This window comes from Oryzias melastigma, linkage group LG11 (assembly GCF_002922805.2).
Source record: "Oryzias melastigma strain HK-1 linkage group LG11, ASM292280v2, whole genome shotgun sequence".
Classification (NCBI taxonomy): Eukaryota; Metazoa; Chordata; class Actinopteri; order Beloniformes; family Adrianichthyidae; genus Oryzias; species Oryzias melastigma.
Genome location: NC_050522.1, coordinates 22,342,543 through 22,349,895, shown reverse-complemented (window position 1 = coordinate 22,349,895; position 7,353 = coordinate 22,342,543). Strand labels below are relative to the sequence as shown.

The 7,353-nt window shown below is 34.3% G+C and overlaps 1 protein-coding gene across 4 annotated transcripts in view; it reads left to right on the top strand.

The window, feature by feature from the left end:
- LOC112162673 (tenascin-X) overlaps window positions 1-7,353 on the top strand; it is a 32,568-nt gene that overhangs the window by 8,051 nt on the left and 17,164 nt on the right. The gene's annotated exons all lie outside the window — the stretch shown is intronic.

The window sequence follows — 7,353 nt, the reverse complement described above, 5'->3', positions numbered from 1 at the left end:
ATGACTTTTATATGTTTTATTTAACTAAAAAGAACATAAAGGTCTAAATTACTTTTATAAAGTGTTGTGAACTAAACCAAAAGATAACAAATAACTAATACAAAATGAGTCGGGGAACTTCATTGATGACTGACTGAACCAAAAGTGTAGAACTCCTAAAATTCTGTGTTTTAACTTTTGTAAAATTAGAGTGTCAGAAAGTTTTTTTTTTTTTTTTTTTTAAATTCTTTTAGCACCAATTATTATAACTAAAAAGACAATATGTTTGAATCTAATCTACCCTTTGATTAACCACACCTGGTCAAAAAGTGACACTGTTTTAATGTCTTGTGCCACCTAGTGGTCAAAAAGTGCAAACAGGCCTGGAATTCCAGATGTGTTTAAAGGTCAAATAGATTTTTAACAACAATTCTCAAGTGACAATACAACTTGTAAATTTATTTTGCAATTTGTAAATTTATTTTGCATTTGATAATTTAATATGTTGTTCAGGAAAATACAATTCCGAACCAATGATTGAAATATTCTTTAGCTCTGAGTTTTTTCACATTACTTTCAGGATTTCAAATATTACAACTCAAAATTTAAAATTCTTTCTTAAAACTTAAAACTGTTGTTAAGAAGTGAGTTTAGTACAGCAGAAATATTCGTTGATGTTTAGGAGCAGGGAACACTTTTTAGCAGTTGCAAAGCTGAAACGAATTAATACACAATCAGGCAACATTAGCTCTTTTTTTTGGGACATTTGGTTGAAAAAAGTCAAATTTGGCTGAAGTTATGAAAAGAACACAAAAACAAATTGCTAGAATTGTTTTTATGTCAAACTTTTAATGTTCAGAACAGATGTGATACATGAAAGCAACACGAAGAAAAACTGTTACGTGGTTTCCATGGAAAGAAAAGCCTAAAAACAGGACATTATTGGGATTACTTCACCGTCCAATTTCAATATAAAAAAAAAAAAACACACATTTTCTCAATGGCTTATCTGAAGACAGCTTTCCAGGCGGTGTTTTCTGTCCTTACACACAGTTTAAAGATAATTGAGGGAGGCAGTGTTGTTGGTGATAGCGTTGGCTACGCATGCAGCCTCATGTCATCTGCTGCTCAGGCTGGGATGAATAAACACAAACCTCCACATAGCAACAACGTTCCTGTAAGAAGAATTTAATCTGGTACAAATAGAGAAAACTTGTTGTCTCATTATACTCAGACAAATACTACTTTTTTTCCCCTCAAAGATGGCTAAAACGACCTCCCTGTGACACAAGATACCATACAACCCCATAAGTAAAATGTGAAAAAAACGCATAACTCTAAACATGCAGATTAAATTATTTTATTACCTTTATTTAAGGTAATTTTAAAAGGGATTATTAAAGGTTTATTTATGCTTGAGGACCCGAATCACAGTTTATGTTAAAGAATAAGGTACAGCTGTATGAGGGGCCGTACAAGACATATTTCATTATGTATTTATTCTCACTCATATGTAAAAAAAAGTTTATACTGTATGTATGTAAGAGAAGAATATATAGATTTGTAAGGAAAAATTTTGTTGAAACAAAATGCAGATTATTTGTCGTGCTGTGATTGGCTGAGAGGCAGAATCACCTTAACATTAACAAACAAGTAAAATACATTGAAAAAGATCACTAGAAAAAAATGAATGTCATTATTTTAAAAATAATCATAATTTGATTAAGCATTACTATATAAACCTTTAAATCTGAGAAATATTTTGTCATTTTAAAGTTCGTTCTGAATTACTATTATATCAGTGTATACAGTCACTTCCTGCTTAAGGCGGAACTTCCTGTAGTTCTCAACTAATATGTATATGAGTGAGTATATTTTTATATATATATATATATGCGTGTGTGTATCAGAAAGAATATTGGTCTGTGAGTGATTCAGAATGAAACATGTCTTCTACGGCCCCGCATACCGCTGCAACAATCTGCTAATATTTTTGGAGGTAAAAATATTAAATGTATTATAATTTAAATATGTATGTTGTAACGGTTTAATGTGCTTATCATGTAGTGAACTGAAGCCTTACTCTTTTGCTTTAAGTAGTTTTTGTGTGTACATTTACTTTAATGTGATAAAAAAATGTTTAAATTGGACTCCAAACAAAACACCATTAAAAGATCCTTCACAATAAGAGAGCAGCTGCACCCATTTTACTCTGTGACTGACACAACTTGACTCTCTCTTGAACGCCGCTCGCTTTAACTGCAAAGGGGTGAAAGGTTTACTGTTTTTCAACAGCGACCTCTCATAACATCTCACTGTAATGCTTCAAAGCCGACAACTTTTTGGGGCAAAAAGCTCTTTGAGTGCGATTGAGATTCAGCCAAACCAGCCTCATCATCTTGGAAATTGCTTTTTCCTGAGGAGTTCAACCCAAAATCAGACCCTGAAGGATACAGTGAACCATCATTACCTCACAGACTTATTGCTAAAGTATCGTCTCTTAAGGGGGAGGGGTCACGAAGGCTGTTAAACCTGTCTGTGTTCATTATAGCATTCAGGATAAATGTAGTAATACAACCAGATTGTTTAGAAAGAGATAAAAATCCATTATATTGGTTGTAAAATGATGCAATAAAGCTTAAATGTTGGACATTATCAGCATTTCTAACATTATGAGGCTCTACCTGCAATATTTTCTTTAAAGGGCAAAAATCTGTTTCATATTATTCACCATAAGTAAAACAGTCTTGCTAATTATTAATTTTTCCAGGGAGTTTCTGTCTATGTATCTCATCCAGACTCCTTAACGAACATGTGCAGCTAAATCACTTACAAACAGTTCTGGTATTTTTGTGAGTCGTGTTCTGGAGAGAAAACGAAGACGGCTTAAATAAAAACAGAAACTTCAACGTCGCTTAACTTACAAAAAAAAAAAAAAAAGGTTGTTGCTTTAGATTACACTGTTTTCTCCTCGCTCTGCAGTGAGATCATAATGATAATGCAGCAGCTGGATTGGACCAACAAGAGGAGAAAATAACTTGAACTGCACAAATCCCACAGAGATAAGTTTCCCAGAAAAAAAGAATTCAGAACAAAAGTGATAAAACGGGAGCAAATTTGTAGAAAAAGAAGGTTGTTGGTTGTAAAAAACAACGGAGCTTTGGGAAATATGTTTTTAGGATGATTCAGTTTTGACATTTATTTCCTCAAGGGTCTGTTTAAGTGAATGTGACTGTGGTAATTATAGAAAATGTGCAATACTGACACTCTCTGTGTATGTCCCTTTAGTGTCTCTAATATAAAAGCGTGGAGCTGCATCACTATGCATCGGATTTACATCAAAACATCTAAGAAATCGACTTTTTTAAAATTTAACTGGGCAACGTTTAGTGCTGCTCCAATCATTTTCTGATCTATTTTCAAAGGATTCCCAGAGGATTTTGCCTTTTTTTGCCCCCCAAAAAGCAGAAAAATGTGTTTTCTGGGATTTTTTTTTTTTCTGCAGGGCAGCAGGAGTTCATTAGAAATTCGTGGGAGGGACTATAAGCCAGAGCAACCCCGCCCCCTTTCACTTCCTGTTCCTGTGAGCTCGGAGCGTATTTGTCTGTCAAAAATACTCTCTTTTACAGTCTGCATTTTGTTTTAGATCCTGATTCACAACGATTGAAATAAAGAAATACTCAGAAATGCTAAATTAAGCTTAATTTTCTCTATATACTCGATCATCAAAAAAAAGCCTACAAGAAAGTGTTAAATACATAATTTTTATCAGTTTTTATGAATCAGAAAGTTTTTTTTAATTAAGGTTTTGCTTTGCTTTAAGTGAAGATTGAGTCTTTAATACGAGTTTTCAATATATTTACAGAATAATAGGACTTCTTTGTTTTTTTTTATTTTGAAATTAAACTTATACATATGTCATTTCTTCTTGAGCTCCAACGAGATTTGCATTTATGACCCAACCTGATGAAAAATTGTGTTTTTGGTGTTTTAATATGTTCTTTTCTGCAGATAGAGGACATGTTTAAAGACATTTAGGTTTGAAACTATAATACTGGTATTTCTTTATTCAAATAATTTCAGATTCATTCTTTGTTTTCCTCGTCTCAGACTCAAAACTGTACGTCTGGTTAGCTCAGATATTGATTGCTTTTTTTGTTGCGCCTATAATGTTAGTTTGGGGGTTTGAAGGGCTGTAAGCTAGCAAGAGAGCGTGTAAAAAGATAGGTGACAGGAAGTGCGGGCGGGCTTGCTCCACTGAAAAAGTCCCACCCACAACTCCGAAGCTAATGAGCTCCTGTCGCTCTGCAGAAACTGTCCAAAAAAACAACAGGATTTTTGATTTTTATAAAAAAATCCTAATTAAAAGACCACCAGGAGAAGTTTTAAAATAGATCAAAAGATGATGGGAGTGAGACTTTCATCTGAAGTCAGAGAAAACTAAATGAGAAAAATCTTCAATTAATTAGACAACAGAATAAAACCATATTTCTTTAGCTGTGACACTTTTACGACTGTTCATTTAAAAATCTCCAGTAAACTTTTTCTTTCGGTGCTGCCGTGTTGCTTTTGAACAGATTTCTTTCACAGTTTCTAAATTTAGTCTGAAACCAAAACAACGACAGACAAGCAGAACTTCAGAAACAAAAGATTTGAAAAACAACAAGAGCTGAAAACGAAACAAATTCTAGGATGTCCGGAGAAAAAAGATGCAGATGTTGGACGCTTGTTGTCATGGAAACGTGTAAACACTTAAAAACACAGCAACTCCCTGCAGGGATGACATCACTGCAGCTGTGACAGCGAGAGACAGACGGACAGACAGAGAGCGTCGCTGTTTGGAGGAATGATCAGCTGCTGACACGAAACGGAGACTTCAGTCTATGCTGATGAGCTGCTCTCCTGTGAAAGCAGTTATGTGTTTTTGCACCAAACAGCAGGTTTGGTTTGCATTTCTTCTTCCAGGGAAGAAACTAATGTCCAGAATGCTGCAGAGGCTGTAAAGGTTACTTCTAGATCTTATCTGAATAAAAATGAAGATTTACTCATCTGCAAAACTAATAGTAGATTCAAAAAAGTAATCATAAGTTTGTTTTAGAAGTCAGCTGGTAGTTTTTATGCAAAAAATATTAATATTTCTAAAGCAAAGCACCTTTTTTTTCTATAAAATACTTGAGATAGTCAAGTATTTACTGGTTTTCTATTCTATTTTTGAATTTTGTGTCACAAAAACCTGATAAAAATGCATGGAAGAGAAAAAAAATATATATGTTGCCTCAACTGGGGCGTCCACAAACGATTATCTTATTAGTTGACCAATTATTTTTTTCCAATTAGTTGACTAATGGTGTCATTTGCAAAGTAGATGTAAAGCACACACCTTAACCATCATAAAGACAATAAAGATGATAGTTTATTAAACTTTGAATGAATCGTGCAGCCTCTGTCATTCATTAGTTTCTGGGATTAAAAAAATCAAATGAGAGAGATCAGGAATATACTTTCCATCAAACTCTTTTTGACAGGTGACCTTTGACCCTATATACCCTTTATATATATATATATATAAATTGATATTAAACTGTTACGTCATCTTGAGAGGTGGGGCACCTGTCAAAACGAGTTTGATGCATCCATCCAGGTGTAGGGTCAAAGGTCACCTGTCAAAATTAGTTTGATGGAAAGTAAAATTCCTTATCTCTCTAATGAGGTCGACATCTGAAGCAAGGAACTATATTTTACAAAAGATAAAGTTTTGGTCTCACTGAGTCACATAATTTAAAAAGTGCATTTTTTTTTTGGTACTGAACGCTCACAACTTTGCTAAACTCTGACTCCATATAATATAAAGTAACGACTAATCGACTGGGGTCTGCAACCTGCGGCTCCAGATCCACATCAGGGTTCTTTTATCTCTCCATGGTGGCTCTTTGGCCAAACATATAAGTCACGGAGACTGTTGACCCAGCCATATCGACCGTCTGAGTCGGCATCTCCCGCTAAGTGCTGCCTAACCACAACTAATTAAGGAAAACAAATAAATAGAGCCTGCAAACTAAGACTACCAAGGTCCAACCCCAAACTAAAATAACAAAACCCAGCAGTGTAAGACTACTGAGGACAAAGGGGGGAAAAAGAACCAATAAATAAATAAATAAATAAAATAGCATTTTTTAAGTAAGGATTATTAATTAGCATTTATTTTTATTTAGATAAGTTAAATTTATAAATTGATGGTCCTAGGTTTTGATCAGCAGGAAACAAACCCAAATGGCTTCTTTACTGTTAAAGGTTGCCGACTCCTGGACTAGTAAATTAGTCGGCAACTAGTTTAATAGTTGATTAGTCGAATAAACAGCCCTAGCCTCAACACATTGCATTAAATAGCTTTGTGCATATTAGGGGCAAATATCTTTTTTTTATCTTGTTAAAATGAAAGCTTTAAAAATAACATTTTTTTTTCTCAGTAGCCTCTGCTTGAATCCTCAGTTTGATCTTAAGCACTATTTAATCATGTTTACTTTTTGAACATAAGCAGAACTGAAGAAAAAAATAGAAGAAAACACAAAAATGCATTAAAAAATCATGTTTTTCTCAAAGAACTTAGGATGCTCTTGTTTCACTTTCTCCAAAACAGATCATCATATCATCCCTGTGAGTCGGTAATCTGTGAGTTATGCTTGTTTTTTTAGTTTCTCTGGAAAAAAAACAAAAAAACAGATGTTTGGAGAGTGTTCATGATGAGCTGTGCTCAGCTGTCGTTCATTTCCTCCATGGCACCAAACTGCATGACTTCACAAACGGGTCTGCCCGAACATTTACAGGGTTAACTGACTCTGTCTGTATAAATGAACTTTAATACTGGAGCCAGCACCAGATCCCTGAGAACTCCAGAGAAATGCCAGCATCGTTTTTTTGTGCATTTGTGTTTTAATTAGACACGGTCTTCATGTTTGTTTGTTTTTTTGTAGACTGTTGATATTCTCTTTCATCCCAGAACATTAGAGCCAATAGAAACAGATGTAAAAATACAAGTATGTGGAGCATGTGACGCATAAATGGACCAACAAGCTGGTATCAAACTCCAACCATTTTGTCAATTTGGGGAACAGAAATTACAATATATATTTGTTAATATGAAGATAATCTATAGAAATCTGCACATCTGTATTTTATTTTCATATTTACTGTCGTAGTCATCTTCTGGACTGATCTGCACATCTATACAGATCTGTACTGGAAGTCAGGATATAACCATCAGAGCTGTTTTCTTGTGGTGATTCTATGATGGTTTTCCAAATGAAGTGCAGCCAACACAGAATGACATTGCTGGTTTTATTGGAGGTTTTCTTTGGAAGAACCTTATAAAGTAAA